General features: G+C 47.4%; 1 protein-coding gene across 6 annotated transcripts in view; it reads right to left on the reverse strand.

The window, feature by feature from the left end:
• ADD3 (adducin 3) overlaps positions 1-19,434 on the reverse strand; it is a 75,274-nt gene that overhangs the window by 26,338 nt on the left and 29,502 nt on the right. For 5 of the 6 annotated variants that reach the window (XM_072131066.1, XM_072131067.1, XM_072131068.1 and 2 more), the window contains exon 2: positions 6,567-6,614. The gene's annotated coding sequence lies outside the window, so the exon portion shown is untranslated. Of the gene's footprint in view, positions 1-6,566; positions 6,615-11,215; positions 11,334-19,434 lie in introns of those variants that run through there. The other variant, XM_072131065.1, reaches the window with a different exon arrangement.

Consider the following 19,434-nt stretch of genomic DNA (forward strand, 5'->3'; position numbering starts at 1 on the left):
CCCCCTCCTCGCCTCCTGCAGACTACTCTGCGCTCCCCCTCCTCGCCTCCTGCAGACTACTCTGCGCTCCCCCTCCTCGCCTCCTGCAGACTACTCTGCGCTCCCCCTCCTCGCCTCCTGCAGACTACTCTGCGCTCCCCCTCCTCGCCTCCTGCAGACTACTCTGCGCTCCCCCTCCTCGCCTCCTGCAGACTACTCTGCGCTCCCCCTCCTCGCCTCCTGCAGACTACTCTGCGCTCCCCCTCCTCGCCTCCTGCAGACTACTCTGCACTCCCCCTCCTCGCCTCCTGCAGACTACTCTGCGCTCCCCCTCCTCGCCTCCTGCAGACTACTCTGCGCTCCCCCTCCTCGCCTCCTGCAGACTACTCTGCGCTCCCCCTCCTCGCCTCCTGCAGACTACTCTGACCCTCCTGTCACTGACTTTTGTGTCCCCCTTCTTCCACTTGGCAGACTTCTCAGTCTCTTTCTCCCTCTCCTGAAGACTTCACCGCCTCCCCCTCCTTCCCTGCTGCAGACTTATCCGCCTCCCCCTCCCTCTCCTGCAGACTCCTCTGCTCCTCCTCTGACCGTCTCCCCTTCAGACGTATCAGTCTTCCTGTTCTTCCTCTACTGCAGGCAATTCAAATAGCAGGAAGTGACCATTTCCCTATGACAACTACTCCTGGACATGTATCTGCTACAGTCTCCTCGCAGGGTAACGTCACAGCGAAGGTCGCGGGTCACATCCCAGATAAAAAAAAAAACAAAATCAAAATACAAACAAGCACAAAAGAGGAAACGGATCAGACACTCAGAACAACAACAGCGAGAGATAAAGGGAAGCGCTGTGCTCCGCTGTGACCACTCCTGGCACCACGACAGAACCAGGAACACAACTGCAGAACTTCGGACCATATTACAGGCTGAGGAGTCCAAAGTCTGTGCTGCAAGATATTTTATACCACGATGTGTATAATACACACGAACAGAATTCCAGAATTTCAGTTTAGACCGACACACAGACAGGGCAATAGACGCAGAGTAAGGATGGAGACAGTAGTCATGTTCCACAACACTGACCTTCTATTGAGGCACAAATCTAAGTTTTGGGGGTCCATTTTTCAGTTCTTAGGAAGTTAGAAGCTCAACTATGGGAATGTCTGGAGCCAGATGTGTAAGTGACTCCTCTACCTGCTCCGACTTCTTCACCGTCTTCCCAGGGGTCTCATCTTTCTCCCAAATTACCTTTAAGAATGCGGGACTGAACACCCCCCTGGGGCAGGGGGGGTCTCACGGTCAGGCGATGACAATGGAGCAGCCATGATTTTATTTTTGGCCATGGTGTCAGTCTTTACTGAAACTTTTGCATTCTATTCCTGAACCAGGCAGCGCAGGATGAACAGAGACTTTGGAAATACCGTGATACAAACTTCATAAAAAAGAGAGAAAAGAACATCCCTTTAATTGTTAACTTTCTGGTCATAAAGGGGGAAGAGCAAAACCGCCGAACAAAACCACAGGATCTCAGCTTAGGAGAAGCTGAGCCGAGCGATGACAGAGCCTCTCCCACATCCGACCGCCAAGACGCCCGCTGGCAGGAGCGGCGCTATTTACAGCCAGCGTCACATTCATTGGCTGAGGAGCGCAATTCTAGTCTGCGGTATAGACTGACACTTGCAACTTTGTAACGTGTTATTGGAATTTCATTGTTGATGGATTGGAAGGACAAATTACTAAGTGGGTACGTGTGGGTGCCCCCCACCAGGACGCCTCTACCCCCCAACTCCTGGGAAAGCGATATCTAGGATCACACCAGGAATGTAAACAAGCGGCAAACATTCAAAACATGGCACGGACTCCACGCAGGGGAGAAAGGGTGACCGGGCGCCAGCATCCGAGGGGCTCACACATCTCCCCGTAGTGTCCACCACCAGGAGAGGGCGCCACAACAGGAGGGGAACAATACAGATACTGTACATTCTATGGATATTACAGACAACTAGGAAAAAAACAGCATGCCAAACAGGATGAATGGAAAGCTGGGTGGAAGTTATATTTGTCATCACTCAGCTTTCCCTGGAACGTGACCTTCACAATTAGCTACCCAGGGACAGACACATTCATAAGTTCTATGTCATGGTGGAGGCTGTGAAAACAAAGCGATTACTCCCTGAATAGGCGATATTAGTTACTACCCAGCTTTCCTAGGATCCTGAGAAGCAAAGTCCAGCTATGCAGTTATTTACATATGAATAAGTTCTAGATAAGCAATAGGCATATCTGAGGAGAATTGAAAGATGTGATTACACTTTATAGAGGGAATACTGGTTACCACACAGCTTTCCCAGGATCCTGAGCAGAAAAACTAATGATGCAGTGACATACATGTACACAAGTTCTAGGTATATTGTAGGAAAGATGTCAGAGAATCTGAATGGGCGCTGGGTGATCTCCCTTTAAAGGGGCAATATTAGTTGCCACCCAGCTTTCCCAGGATCCTGAGTGTCAGATGGAGCTATGCTGTGACATGTAGGATATTAGAATTTGAGTTCAGGCTCACAGCCCCCTAAGAAAGGCGAAATAGCAGGGATATTGATTGGCACCCAGCTTTCCTAGGAGCAGATATTGTATGTTAAAGGGATAAAATGACATCAGTGCGGGGATGGCGGCCAGGACTAAACACTAACAGCGCCCCCCGCGCCGGCTCCACCGTGGAACAGCATGTACTGTGCGAGCGCTCCTCCCGGGGGGGCTTCCAATAACTTGCAGCCTGTCCTGACATTTAGCCCCAGAGACAAGACTCGGATTTACATGGAAAGATCAAGGAGCGGTCAGCGGAAAAACTGCACGATTATTTACGGATAATAAAATTGCCGATTGTCTGGGTGGTTAGATTATGATTTATTCATGCGACTGTTCCCATTCCATTAATGTCTGGACCCAAAAATGCCTTGATAATGCCTAAAGTATTCATCCTGAGCCTCCTGATTCATGTGTAGACTGACACATAAGCAGTAATGTGAATAGGGGTGTAATTATATGATCCTGTACAATCCACATATAAATACAAGTCCCTACAAGGTAATAGACGATCAGGTGTCAGGAAAAGCTGGGTGCCCCCCACCCGTTATTGCATCACCCATCTTTCCCACTATTTCCCATCACTATTGTCAATCATTAATTCGGTCTTGTGGGCTATACCCAGTCCTCCGCAGCTGGATAGAGGGTGGGCTCAGGCTGGGGGACAGCGGGGCCACCAGATGTTTCTAGTTAAAAGATGGATAAATAATAACCATTTCCCTGCTGCCCCGGGCCAAGCCTCCAACCAAGGAAGAAGGGGTTAAATGTGAGGATTACTCCGCTAATTACTATCTTTGAAAGCTGCAGTATAGGGAAGAGGGAAGGGGGTGCTCTTAAAGGGATCTTTAAGCAGTGTCTGCAGCCAGTGACATGTGCCATCCCAGGAGAGATGTGTGATCAGACCTTTGTGTATGTTGTTAGTAGCAGCAGGGCTGTGATATATGGATTTATATTCCAGGATTGTAGTTTCTGCAAGTGCTCTGGGGGTGTGTCCTCACACTGCTGTGCTCTGTGCAGCCAGTGTTCTGTATTGTTCCTGGAGAGATGTGTAATCAGACCTTTGTGGATGTTTGTACGCAGCTGCCACTGATTTATATTCCAAAATTGTAGCTTCTGAAAGTGCACTCGGGAGGTGTCCTCACACTGCTGTGCTCTGTGCAGCCAGTGTTCTGCATTGTCCCTAGTCTTGAAGTGCAAAAAAGGCAAGTCCTCACACTTCTGTGCTGTTAGCAGTCACTCAGAACAGAGGAAAAACACAGAGAGCCAAGAGCACAGCAGTGTGAGGCCAATCATCTAGGAGATCCGTAATTGTAAATCACAAGATTAGTAGAGGTTCCTTCGGAGCTGAGGTTCTGTTACAATGTATCCACAAAGGTGTGAGACAGAAGATATGTTTAGGTTGCAAGTAAACTGATACATTGTAACTACTTATCAGAATGTGACTGATTGTGAGGAGTCCAAGTCTCTGGGGTCTGGTGGTGTTCTAGGGGCCCCTCCGGGGTCGGGTGTTGTCCTGGGGGCCCCATGATGACTCCTTATAAGAAGCCGGAGCTCCAGGAATCTGCGGAATATGATATGGAGCTTATCTCATCCTGAGCCGGGACAGTAGAATTTGGCTGATGGGGGATGGGAGACTGCCACGTCCCGGAATATCAGACTACTCCACCCATCATCACCAAGCTAAGCTTTTAGAGGGTTAAAATATCCATCTGGTCTGCATCATTATAGGACAAACTGTACCCTGGTGTCAGTCCTCACTGCGGCTCTGACGTTCATGAATCATATACGCCCAGGATGAGCAGGGAAATCGTTAAACCGACCGACTTCTATACGAAATCAGGCACGACAACAAGGGGTTAATCCCCCATCACCCCCCCCCTCCCCATCAGGATCAGGAATGCTGAACTTTCCCATTCAGGCAGGAAACAATAGCTGTGATAATGTATAGAGCAGACCCTCCAGAGGATGGAGGACCCCCGCCCTGTGTGTACAGTAATAGTCCTATAAGGTAGGATCTATATAAGCCCCTCTCCAGATCTGTTACAATGTATCAGTGCAGGGGACAAGCATCAATCTAGAGATGCCGACGTCGAGACTGTAACAAACCCTCAACGGGGATAAGGAGTAGGTAGAGACACGTGTTCAGTTTCGGAAGCAAGCATGAGTGTTCCCGTTAATTGGTAGCAAGCAGAGATCTTGAAACGAAGCAGAAGGTTTTACCGCATAAATCGAAGTATTAACAGCTTAAAGGGATACTCCAAGGCATGCGACCTGGACCAATCACATCATGTCTCTCAGTCACATGACTGCTTGCAAGTGAATGGCCAAGAACAGCCACAATGTAATGTATGGCGCTGTGCACGCAGAGGTTTGATCGATGGAGGCGCCGGGTGTCGGACAGTCTATAGGCAGGTTATCAATTTATAGATGGCAGAATTCCCCTCTAATGTGTCTCCACTTCAAAGGATGCTACTGCGGTGACTAAGACTGAGGATCTGGCTGCTGCATGTGTGTCAGTATACACTGCAGCTCTCGCCTTCTATTCAGTATGAGCCGAGGCTGTGCACAGACAATAAATCCCCGAAAAGAAACTCTTCACCCAATGACTTAATGACTGTGAAACCTCATAACTCGATTAATCTGAGATCAGATGCGGAGCCCTGTAATTAACCCAGTACACCCAGGAAGGGAGGAGAGGGGGGGAAGGCGGCTGAAAAAAGAAACATTAAAGAGGAAGCCTGACACCACATTCAAAAACATTCTCTACACCGCACCCAAAAAACCACAAACCAACGGCCTTCCAGGGAAGTCCCAGAGCGCAGACTGGGGGCGGGCCTGTTTACACTGGTGAGGCGGGGGTTAAAGGCGCACTTACCACTAACAACAGGGATGTAATGAGAACAACATGTATACAATGTATCAGCTAAACTAGAGAATGTATGAATTCTGGAGGATTTCAGCTCTGGAGTATAATACAGTGTCTTATTGCCAGAATGATGGGGGATTTTAATACAAGCTCAGCTTGATTTACTCTGTGCTAGCAGGGAATACTGGGGATTTCAGCTCTGGAGTGTACTCACTCTGTACTAACAAGGAATGTTGGAGGATTTCAGTGCCAGACAATAATACAAGATAAGATTGGCAGACCCTGAACAAGCAGGGAACGCTGGGGGGGTGTAAGCTGTGGGTTACAATACACATTAGGTGGACATACATTGTATAAGCAGGGAATACTGAGGGACTACCGTCTGCCAGACACTGCGCTACCAGGGAATGCAGAGGGATTTCAGCTCCGGAGTATAACACAGTATATCACTGCCAGACACTGTGCTAGCAGGGAATGCAGAGGGCTTTCAGCTCTGGAGTATAACACAGTATATCACTACCAGACACTGTGCTAGCAGGGAGTGCTGTTGGGGTCCAGAGCAGGATTGTTATTCAAGATCAGATGGACTCTGTAAAAGCAGCCTATACTGGGGGATTTCAGCTCTGGAGTGTACTCACTCTGTACTAGCAAGGAATGTTGGAGGATTTCAGTACCGCACAATAATACATGATAAGATTGGCAGACCCTGTACTAGCAGGGAACGCTGGGGGGTGTAAGCTCTGGGTTATAAAACAGATCAGATGGACATACATTGTATAAGCAGGGAATACTGAGGGATGATACGGAATGCAGAGGGATATCAGCAACAAGGTATAATACAGAACCAAACTGTCAGACATTGGTCTAGCAAGGAATTATGGGGGATTTCAGCTGTGGAGCTGGATTGCCAGACATAGTGCTAGCAGGTGATGCTGGGGGTATGTATCTGCAGGTACATGTACATCCATACGTTATGTACAGGATTACGCAGGGAAGGAGAGGTCGCGGCAGGACGCGGTGGTATACTCACATAAGGAAGACATTAGGTAGAGACGTCGCTATGTAGTGTTATCGCCTCAGATGACAAGCCAAAATATAGTCCCCTCTCCACGCACCCCACCTGTATTATACCAACACTCACCCAGATATGTGCCCAGTCCCAGGAGGAGAAAATTCAACTCTGCTACACCTAAGAGAAAAAACAAAACAATTATTATGGATTTCACCCATTGTAACGAAGCAGCTGAAATCTACACATTTCATACATTTTATTTATTTTTTGCATCAAAGTTTTGAAACAGGAGATCGGACAATAATCTGACTTATCCCAGAGTACACAACTTAGTTTTACTGTGTAGACTGGTACAGAAGACGGCAGGGTCGGCAGAGCCACCTCGTCAGTAATAAAGGGTGGGGTCAGCAGTCTCTTTTCAGTGCAGCTGCCATAAAGCGCACACCCTGCCACACAGCACCCAAAAAAGTCTGGACATCAGTAAACCAGTCTATATGATAAAACGCAACTCCCAAACTTTATAAAGCAAGGATCGGGTTAATCTTCATGACCAGGTAAATAAGGTCCCAGGTGCCAAACCGGCAATAACTCTGCTGCGGCCGAACAAGTTTTGACAAATTTATTCCAGGATTACTAAAAAAATAATCTGAAAATCTGAGCGTGGGCCGCACTTCAGTCACATCATTAAGGACTTACATGCGGATTTACAGATAAGCGGCGATCACAACACGCCGCGGCCGCCACTGCCCGGAGATTACAAGGTAAGGAGGTCCCGGCCCAACACAGAAAACTATAACCATCGTCAGTCTACTCTAGTCACAGTGAGAGCTGCATTTACAAGTAGTTACGTGACTTGATCAATTATTAGTAACCTTGTTACTATTGCAGCTGCTCTCAGATCGAATTCTGAATGCAGCTTTGGCAGCGACTGGAGTAAAATGGAAGAAAAGTATAGTAGTGGTATCCTTTCCTAATACAGGAGGAAGATCTCTGTCCATAAGGTAACCTGTGTTAAGTCAGCTCAATTCTTTTCACTTCAATGGAGCTTAAATGCAATACCAGAAAAATCCTATGGGCAAGGGTGGCGCTGTTTCTGGTAGAAAGCAACTATATCTTCTAATCTACAGTTCATAAAAATAACTTTTCAGCTATTGGTAGTGTAGTGCCAACGTCTGCCACTAGTAGTCGACACCCGCTGAGCGTTACAATGTATCACTTCAAAAGTTCTTTTCACTCATCAGATCACAAAAGGGAAAAACCTATAAATCAGAAACATTCAGTGAGGCTAAAAACCCGAGGCCGAGCCCGACAGATCAATCCTCACTCCGGGAAAGGCCGGAAAATGCAAAGATTTTCCTTTAAATGGAGTTTCCTCTCCCGGAGGAGCGGCACGAGTGTTATTATTACAGGCGGGATGTAGTGCTGAGTACTGGATACAGGGACCCCGGGGACCATAAAGACGGACTGGCGGAAGATGATCGATTTCCAGTAAGAGATGGAGAAACCATTACATCCCAGTATGAGAGCAGCCAGTGCTGGCCATCCCAGCGCAGCGAGGGAGGAAAAAAATCACAAATCCTCAAAAAATTCCAAAATCAGACAAAGGCACTTTATTATTATTATAATACAACGTTGCAGAGTTCAGAAAATTTTCAAGATCTCTGCTTGCCGCCTTTGACTACAAATGATCAGGACCAATTTAAAATAAATTGGTTCCATTTAAAACTAAAGCACGTTCCGGCCTTAGCCCCTCCCACCGACGGGGGTCAATCCAGACACAAAACTCCACATCTCAGAGCAAGAGAACAGAACTTTAAAAGGAGGCGGGGAAACATCTGAGCTCTGCAGTCTCCATGCACGGCGCCATATGTCGTATAGTGGCCGTGCTTGGTATTGCAGCTAAATCCTAAAAACATTAATGGGATTGAGCTGCAAGCCAGTCACATGACATATTAGAGCCAACATCTAATCTAGAAGCTTATACATGGGGTCTCCCCAAATGTTAGACGCTAGATGATCTCAAAGTGATCATTTTATTCATTAACTGAAACCCTTTAAATGACTCTGGATCATACGCAGGGATGGGATAGGGGACCCCTTTACAAGACAACACATATAAAAGAGGCGGAGGCCCATTAAATATAGCGCACAGGATCACATGACACTACTTATCTCTAAGTGAGACCGCAGGAATTCACACCCTATTTATGCCAGGTCTAAATGAGAAACTAATGCCAGGAATCCCGCCTGCCATTTAAACTTGGAATGCAAAGGATTCTGGGATTACACAGCCTAACCCCACCACCAGCAGGATCAGGACAGGAATAGTCACTTATCATTCCAAGGACCATGGAACATTGTAACAACTTACTACAGCATCAACAATAGCAGGTAGCACTAGGGGTCCCTCCCACAGGACACTATAGAGGCTCCATAGACCCCCTCTGGTATCAGTGGGGGGCAGCAGTAGATTCCAGCTATATATATCGTTTCATCTATGCGTAAATCCTCTGGGACCACAGGAACCCAAGATTGCATCAAACACTGATTTATTGGGGTCCCAAGTGGCTAATAAAACCAAAGTGCCCATGATATTCTCGCTATTGACCCTGCACCATTTCTGAGACAACCCATTCATTGACTTTGGTGGGGTCTCAGTACCCAACAAAATCTAAGGGTCACATCCAATCCTTTTGTACCCCATAAAACAAGGGGAACCATTTACTCTCTAGCTTTAGTGATTGCTTGGATTCCTACTTAAGTCTAGATGTACATCCAAGGCTTTGGCAGCATACAGGACCAGGGGTGGTGGTGCCCAATATAGTCTTCATTGTGTAAGGATTGGGTGTAGCTCCAGGCTTTACCAAGATCCAACGTGAACACAAGGACCAAGGTGCCCACATTCATTGCCTTCAGTGGGTCCTCAGGAGAACTAGACTTGACCAACGGGACCCAAAAGTCCCACCCATTACTTTCCATGGAACCAAGGGGCACCACTCACTCGTCAATGTTAATGACTGGGTTCCAACTAAATCAAAGATATAAATCCAATTCTAATTCAAAGATATGGTTCCTGATGGAGGCCTCCAGTGCTGCGGGATTAGACGCAACGCTAGTATTGAAGCAAAGTTGGCTCTGATATGCTTGGTGTTGGATCGGACACCATAGCAAAGGGTCAGTAGGAAGAAAGGGCACCACACATTCATGAGCTCAGTGCCCAACACTCAGAACTAACCCTCTTGCACCCCATTACAACATGGCTCCTTTCCTGGGAACTTTCTAAGTCACGGGCACCAACAATGGACACCAAGAGCCTCATGTATTTACTGGTTAAAGTTGGGAGTCTAATAAACATCATAGGATGGGAGGAAGCGGCCATAGCTACTACAACGATGAGAGGGGTTGCCATTAAGGGGTTGTTTGAGTGCAGTTACCCTAATATAACCCCATATCTCTGTTAAGATGAGACTTCCCTTGCGATTCTGCATTGTTTGCATCCTGAAACATTTACAGTCAGAGTTTCCGGCACATCCAACCCTTGTCAACCATAAAAGCCATCAGAGAGACACGTAACATGCTGAGCTCCACAATACAGCCAGGGGATGGATGGAGTGGGAGCTTCCTGCCTTCTGCACTTCCACACATCCCACATCTGGGACCTCGCCCTGATCCCAGTGTTTATCCGAGGAGTAAATGAGGCTTGTTCTCCCTGCAAGGATGAAAGTCGATGGAAAGGAGCCCCTCCGAGGGTCAATGATCCTCACCCCGCTCCACGCAAGATCTCGTTTCATGTCTTGCGTTTGTGACTCCACTAAGTCTCGTTCTCAGAGCGCAGAACACAACAATCCCACGTTCAGGCTACATCTCCTCCCTGGTGTACCATAAAGCCTTAAGCCTCATAGTCTTCTCCCTTGCACAAGTCTGTGCAGGCTGGAAAGACAGTCACCTGTATAGCAGGGCACTGCACATAGGGGCTAGTGAACATCCCACCCGAAATATATTTGTAACTTTCTGGTATATTTAAATGGGCGTCAGATGATCTACGCCTTGGTAAATGGAGATAACCTTTACATGACAAGATGAAATTGGAGAAAGACAGCAGGATTGTAGCTTCTCTGGGGCGGGGGTCCTCACACTTCTGTGTTCTGTGCTCTCTGCAGTTTTACATTTCCCTGAAGAGATGTGTAATCAAACAAACCTTTGTGTATGTTGTTTGTAGCAGCAGGACTGTGATGGAATTATATTCGAGGATTAGAGCTTCTCCAAGTGCACTGGGAGTGTGCCCTCACACTGCTGTGCTCTCTGCAGTCAATGTATTGTCCCTGGAGAGTTGTGTAATCAGAACTTTGTGTACGTTATTTGTAGCAGCAGGACTGTGCAATATGGATTTATATTCCAGGATTGTTGCTTCCATTCTGATGCAAGTAAAGGCGGCAATAAGCTCATTGAAGAATAATGAAACAGTCATTTAGAGAAGAGGGGTAGGCAGTATCAGTTCAATACAGAGAGCACAGAGCACAGCAGTGCGAGTGCACACGCCTCCAGTACGCTTGAAGAAGCTACAATCCTGCAGTATTAATCCATACATCACAGTCTTGCTGCCTCACAACACTGTGATTGCACATCTCTCCAGGGACAATACCTAAATCTGGCTGCATTCTGTATGGTCACACCTGCTGACACCTTCCCTTTAAGTTGTATTACAGGACTCCCTTACATCAGCCTATTGAGACAATGCTATGTTTTTCTCTCAGAGTCTCTGATTGAGAAGCGCCGACCTTTGACCCTGAAGCTTCCGAGTCCCGGTTTGTTTGGGAAGAGATGGATGATGGTGTGGAGTTTGCCAGCTGGCAGGGGTAGAATGGGCACGTTGTGGGGAGATCTTCTCCTCTCCTCTGGACACCTGGTTTCCTTTCCTAAACTCTTTCTGATCCACTTCCTGCAGCCGACTGTTTGGAAAGAGGAACCACAGTTACGGAATTGTTGTTGCTGTGGAAGAGAAGAGCGACGCAGAAGAGCGGACGCTTTCCTAATTGCTGTTCGTACATGGCAAAGCCAGCAAATCCAGTGAATGAAATCATGACCCAATATGTATGACCCCAATGACCCCAGAGCACCCCTACTCCATACCAAAAGGAAGCCGAAAATAATCCCAAACCATCTGTAACAAATAGTAAACAATCTGGAAACAAATTATGCAAATCTACCTCTACCACCAAGTCACATAACCAAATATCCGCTAAAACACGAGCCGCACGCCGCATATGACCCCCTAGGGGGCGCTACTCACGGGACACCACATCTCAGGAACGATAATGGGAATCATGGAAATAATCCGGTGACCTTCACTTTACACACAACCTTCAATAAATGTGTCCCGTAAAAGCCGAGCACTCCGAGGGGGGCGGGAACTCCGTGAGCAGAATGTTAAGTGAGAAACATTAAAAAACACAGGAACGTGGAACGTTCCATTAAGGGAGAGGACGTGACCTCGCGACGGCCGCGCCCTGCATCAGCTGAGATTACATCCACGAAAGCAAAACTTCCTCGTTCTCTTTAGGGCTCGTTTATATGTTTTGTATCAGCTGTGGTTTTTTTCCCCTTTTAAAAATACCGATGGAACCCACAAGAGGGAAGAAGGAAACCATCACCTGTCATCTTAAAAGGGAACCTGTCAGCAGGTGAGACCACAGAGACTGCAGTTTTACATATTGTCTCTGGAGAGTAATCACACCATTGTGCCCTGTGCTTCAAGTGTTGTGTATTGTCCCTGTAATCAGATCTTTGAGTATGTTTTTAGCTTAAAAATGCATAGTACCTATCCCCAAAAATGAACTGTGTGTCAGCCTTACCTTGCACCCAGCCTGAAGGAGCAGAGTGTCACGAGTGTGTCTGCTGGCAAGTCCCTTCTCCCCCTCCCTTGAGTTGAGGAGACACACTGCCTTATAAGTAATAGCACACTCCCTTGGGGCACCCTGCTCCTTCATGCAGGTGCCAGGTAGGCTTACAAACTTCATTTTCAGGGAATAGGAACTATGCATTTTACAGCTGATCTGAATGGGCACAAGTTAGTATAGTGCTTGTTATAACAGGAACTTGTTATAAGGCTTATTAGTGAAACTCTGGTAACAGGTTCAGTATAATGGTGGTGACACACATGGCGTTTTTAGTACGTTTTTAATGGATACATTTTTTACGATCTGAAAAAGCACTAACTAAAAACGGCCTAAAAATGCCATGTGTGTCACCACCCTAAAGTTTAAGAAGACAGAAGTATGAGGATACACCTCCCGTGCACTTGGAGAAGCATCAACCCTGAAATATAAATTCATATTTCACAGTCCTGTTGCTACTAACAACATCCATAAAGGTCTGATTACACATCTCTTAAGGAACAATATATAAGACTGGCAGCGCAACACAGTGTGAGGACATGGCCCCTGTGCACTGGGAGAACTCAAATCCTGGAATATAAACACATATTTCACAGTCCTGCTGCTACTAACAAAATGCACAAAGGTCCGATTACACATCTCTCCAGGAACAATGCCCAACACCAACTGCAGAGAATACAGCATTGTGAGGACACGCCCACAGAAGCTACAATCCTGGAATCTAAATACATATTTCACAGTCCTGCTTCTACTAACAACATACACAAAGGTCTGATTACGCATATCTCCAGGGACAATACATAACACTGGCTGCCTGGTCACACTAGCTGGCAGGTTCCCTGGAAAATTATCCAGATGTTACATTCAGCCCATTTAATACTTGGCAATGCAATGAACAGAACACAGGGCATAGTAACAGCATGATTAAAAATGGAGGCTGAATAAGCAAATTCTACAACCCCCCCCCCTCTATTCCAAGTTTAGGGGCTCAAAAACATAATTAAACTCCATAAAATCACGACCAGAACCTGCAGCTGCTCACATCCACCTGTATCCAGGTGCTCGCAGGGGAGGGAGCGAATCACAGCTCACACAGTACAAGGATAGCCCCAGGCATCCAATGGTTAAAACTGAATACAATGACACAGGTGAAGAGGGAGCACCGTGACCTCCTACTGGAATTAACCCTTTGTGTACCAGTTCTGGGCGTCTGGAGTGGGAGAACCAGTTCTGACACCATTGACTGTCACCGCTCAAGGAACAAGAATGTTGGGTTGCAGCCTCGCTTCCTTCACAACATCCTTGATTGCAAGCTCTGCGGTTCACAAGGACGATCCCTCTGATAAGGGAAAGTGATAGGTGTAACGAGCAAGTCCTCCTGCTAACGAACCCACAACCCAGGAGCGCCCCCGCCCATGTGACCCAGAATCCGGGCCTGCAGGGGATTTGGAGCAGATTCCTAATTCCTCAACTCTATGATTCAAGCTGCACAACTTACTGTCAGCAGAAACCCATGTAATGTTATATGGCTAGGATCATGAAGTGATTACTGGGGGCGGGGCCTGATGTGAGAGAGGAAGGGGGGGGGGGGGGAGTGTGTGTTAAAATTCCTGGGAGAAGGCGGCTTGTCCTGACTTTTAGGAGGAATCATGTTGTGATCACTGGAGGCAAATCTAAAATGACTGATGGGGAAAATGGTTTCATGGTTACTATATACTAATAATGGAGCGCAGTGTGGATTGCAGTAAATACTGGTTAACTTTTAGGGGGTGCGCTAATGCTGAAAGAGGGATCATCTCAGATGAGGAGCTCCACTCTACGATTAATGGGTGAAAACGGACATGACTAATGGAAAATGGGTTTATGGTTACTGCATACAGAGAATGGAGCGCAGTGTGGACTGCTGTAAATACTGGAGAAATACAAGGGGGTGCACTACTGCAGTAGGATATGACAGCGATGTGAGAACTCTCCCCAATTATATCACCCAAGTGTAATACCCTACTGCCATAGAATGGTAATAAATATGCTGTCTCAGAATAGACTGCGTATAATATTATGGTGCCCGAGCGCGAGATCACTCCGCAGGTGCGGAGCTGTCACGTAGCTCCTTGGTAGACATCCAGCTTGTCACACAACGCTCTCAATCCCAAGGCAAACAAGTCAGCGCACAGAGCACACAGCTGGAGATGTCCGGGGTCAGGACAAGAGCAAACATACACCCAAGGGTGCAGTGCACAGCCTCGCCCCCCCAAAGTGCCCAGCGGGCCCCCCCACCTCACCCCCCGCAAAGGGCCCAGTGGGGGTCCTCACCCCCCCCCCCCCCCACACACACAGAGCCCAGCTGGGGTCCCTGCCTCATCCCCCAAAAGTGCCACCAAGTTCACCACAGTAGTCACTGCCGGACACCACCACGCCTTCCCTTTCCTCCACTATCACAGCATGACTTCCTCCAGCCCCCCCAATATCCATCTGGCTGTGTCCAGTTTCCCTGCAGTGCCCCCACAGGGGAAACAGAGCATTGCACAACTCTTATTAAAGTCAATTTACTGTCCAGGTAACATCTGGGTCGTCCACAGCCATTTCTGATGGGTTGTGAGTGTGGGGCCTTATCTGAACAGATTAAGACTTGTGGTAACCCCTCATCAGTGGTGCGGCGCACACATCTGAGCCCCGCAGCTTGCAGAGAACCGGAGCAGAGCGCGGCCGAGTGTTTGGTTTCTATTTACAAACACAATCTTCTCCCTGATGGGAAACAATCGCTCGGTGGATGTCAGGACTATCCAGTTACCAAGCAGAAAAACATAAAACAGACCCGCGGGCGGCTGCCATCAAAGGGGATGTGGGAGTAGGGGGGTCAGGCCAAGCCCACCGGGTAAACATCAGCAGATAGGGGGCCCACAGGGCCAAGGACAACAACAAAAGAGCGAATTATAGCGCCCCCCAAAGACTGCATTGGGTTTTTACTTCACCCATAAGAGAATACGACATTATTCCGACCATGAACCAGTGCACTTCATCCTGAGCTGGTGGTGGGGACCTGCTGTCATGGTGGAGGGGGTCATGTAGCAGGTGAAATTACAGGTCTCCACATCAAACAGCTCAGGAGCTCCCTCTGCAGGGGATGCACGTAATACCCAGGCAGGCAAAACTTATAATCAAATGGGCAATTAGTGCAGCCAAAAAGGTTTGAGGAATCCTGTACCTCACGCCTCAGCACTGCCAAATGTCACATCTGCCACAGAGTAGAGGAAGCAGAGCGGCCAGAACAGGGCGTCCCCAGCCAATGTCTCTTCCCAGCTGGCTCTGGCACTGGTGGAGGCCACGTGTGCGCCCACTGATAACAGATAGCGCCCCCGCCTGCACACTGCACCAACAGCTCAGTGTGTCCATCAGATTAACTGCAAGTGGAAAAGCAGACTCTGGACATAATGCAGACCTGGAGATAGGAAAAACAATGAGCCCCAGGGTGCAAGAGGGAAACCAGGGGCCGAATCCGATACAGGACACCAGGATGCAAGAGGGAAACCAGGGGCCGAATCCGATACAGGACACCAGGATGCAAGAGGGAAACCAGGGGCCGAATCCGATACAGGACACCAGGATGCAAGAGGGAAACCAGGGGCCGAATCCGATACAGGACACCAGGATGCAAGAGGGAAACCAGGGGCCGAATCCGATACAGGACACCAGGATGCAAGAGGGAAACCAGGGGCCGAATCCGATACAGGACACCAGGATGCAAGAGGGAAACCAGGGGACGAATTCAATACAGGACACCAGGATGCAAAAGGGGGAACCAGGGGCCAAATCCAATACAGGACACCAGGGTGCAGGAGGGGAACCAGGGGCCGAATCCAATACAGGACACCAGGGTGTAAGAGGGGATCCAGGGGCAGAATCTGATACAGAGCACCAGGGTGCAAGAGGGGATCCAGAGGCCGAATCCGATAAAGAACACCAGGGTGCAAGAGGGAACCAGGGGACGAATCCAATACAGGACACCAGCGTGCTAGAAGGAACCAGGGGCCAAATCCGACACAGGACACTAGGGTGCAAGAGCAGAACCTGGGGCCAGATCCGACACAGGACACTAGGTGCAAGAGCGGAACCTGGGGCCAGATCCGATTAAGGACACCAGGGTGTAAGAGCGGAACCTGGGGCCAGATCCGATAAAGGACACCAGGGTGTAAGAGCGGAACCTGGGGCCAGATCCGATAAAGGACACCAGGGTGCAAGAGGGGAACCAGGGGCCAAATCCGATAAAGGACACCAGGGTGTAAGAGGGCATCCAAGGGCCGAATCGGATACAGGACACCAGGGTACATGAGGGGGAACCAGGGGCCAAATCCGATAAAGGACACCAGGGTGCAAGAGCGGATCCAGGGTCCAAATCAGATGCAAGTGACCAGGATGCAGAGAAGAAGGAGGATCAGAATTATCTACCAAAGGGAAGCAGCCGGGGGTCCGGAAGTCTACATCAGTTACATGACCACTATCATCTGCTTCCGATATATACAGATGTTAGTGAACATGGGGCCACAGTAAAGTGTGAGCTCTTCAGCAGTGAGAAATATTATGTAATGTGCAGAACAGAAGAAAAGGTAAAATAGTAAAGGAATAATCTAGAAAAAAGAAATGTAAAAATTTGAAAAAAATCCAATCCAACATGTGTATATATATATATATATATATATATATATTATATATTAAGACACAGTATAGAGGTATGTGGCTGTCACCCTCAGGTCTGGATTCTCTCACACACAGATAGCAGGATGGAGATAGCACAAGTATTCCTGATAATCTCCACACACAGACTGGCTCCACTTAACCCCTGCATGACTAAGCCCCTCACCCATTCCCGGACCCGCTTCCTGATTCTTACTGAGAATATAGACCTGAAGCGACCGCCATATCAGTGATTTCTGATACCCAGGAGCATGTAGTAGCAGCAGGACTGTGATATATGGATTTATATTCCCGGATTGTAGCTTCTCCAAGTGCACAGGGGGCTGTACTCTCTGAATAACACTACTGCAAAGACCCTGTCTATTCTTAGTGACTGCTATATTCAAGCAGATGCTTACAGATTTTACTCACTGCACAGAGCACAGCAGTGTGAGGACACACAACCAAGTGCATTTGTAGAAATTACAATCCTGGAACATAAATGCATATATCACAGTCCTGCTGCTACTAACAACATATAAAATGGTCTGATTACACATCTCCCCAGGGACAATACTGAACTTAGGCTCATTTTATTGGTAACATCATGTGTAATCCATCGCTCTCCACCCGTCACCCTACAGCCCCAACCTGGGGTAACACTAAATATGTGTAAACCTTGTTACATTGTCTCAGCTAAACCCATCCCATTCCTGGGAAATCACAAGACAAACACGGACACAATGTAACAATCCACACAATCTACCTACAGAATCAGCCTTATCCTGGACTCCTACCTGCACTGACACACTGCACCAAACAAGCAGAGATCTAGACTTCATTGTACAGGGATGAAACTTAAACCTTCAGGGATTTTCTTTAAGGGATTTTGGGATTAGAAATGCAATCTGCAGCTGTTGTAGGACTACAAGACCCCTGAGGACGACCCCTAGAGGTCACGGGGCCAATCTATAAGGGGAAGGGAACGGCTGGCATCTTGAGGTATATAAATAACTTGTGTTTTCTGAGATTTACATGACACATATGACAGGGGCCCCATCACTGCGAGGTGACAGGAGCGCGGCCCAGGCGCAGACAGGAATCCCACACATCTACAAATCCCTGCAGACAAACTCCGTCACACACACCATCGCTATGTGTCAGTGTGCAAGTGTCTGCCTTCATACAGAGTGCATTCATGAACCAGGAGGCTCAGGATGAAATTTTAAGGTTCTCAAAATATTCAATTATTAAGCTTGAATGTGTCTAGAACAAATCCCTTACTGATCACATAACCCCCCTCTATGGTACAAAAAAAAAGCAAAAGAAGAAAGGTAAAATATTTGGTGACCCGGGGCAAGGGCCGGCGCTCAGAGAATTACATAATCATCATTCCTGCCAAAAATATGGATCAAAGGGACAATGATAGAACAAGGCTTGTTATAAAACCCCAGATCACACCAGGGACCAGAGGGCATCCACAATACTGAGCACAGAGGGAAGAGGGGGCCCAATACAGGCGGTCCCCTACTTAAGGACACCCGACTTACAGACAACCCATAGTTACAGACAGACCCCTCTGACCTCTGGTGAAGCTTTCTGAATGCTTTACTATAGTCCCAGACTACAGTGATCAGCTGTAAGGTGTCTGTAATGAAGCTTTATTGATAATCCTTGGTCCCATTACAGCAAAAAATGTTTAAACTCCAATTGTCACTGGGGCCAAAAAATTTTTTGTCTGGATTTACAATTATAAAATATACAGTTTCGACTTACATACAAATTCAACTTAAGAACAAACCTCCAGACCCTATCTCGTATGTAACCCGGGGACTGCCTGTACTCAGAGGAATGTACCCCCCCCCCCCACACTCATTATTATAACAATTAGGATAATTGCAAGCTCTAGGAGTCACAGCCATCAGAAGCCATTATATTTTATTAAATTGAAGCAACCTAAAATAATCAGGGCAAACTCTGCACCCCAATTATCTAACCTGTGTACCCCTTCACTGCTGGACAGGAGGAAAGTAATATTACTGAAAATATGGGCAGTATTATAGTAGTTATATTCCTGTACATAGGGGCAGTATTATAGTAGTTATATTCCTGTACATAGGGGGCAGTATTATAGTAGTTATATTCTTGTACATAGGGGGCAGTATTATAGTAGTTATATTCTTGTACATAGGGGGCAGTATTATAGTAGTTATATACTTGTACATAGGGGGCAGTATTATAGTAGTTATATACTTGTACATAGGGGGCAGTATTATAGTAGTTATATTCTTGTACATAGGGGCAGTATTATAGTAGTTATATTCCTGTACATAGGGGGCAGTATTATAGTAGTTATATTCTTGTACATAGGGGGCAGTATTATAGTAGTTATATTCTTGTACATAGGGGGCAGTATTATAGTAGTTATATTC

The sequence above is a fragment of the Engystomops pustulosus genome, chromosome 11, assembly GCF_040894005.1.
Source record: "Engystomops pustulosus chromosome 11, aEngPut4.maternal, whole genome shotgun sequence".
NCBI lineage: Eukaryota > Metazoa > Chordata > Amphibia > Anura > Leptodactylidae > Engystomops > Engystomops pustulosus.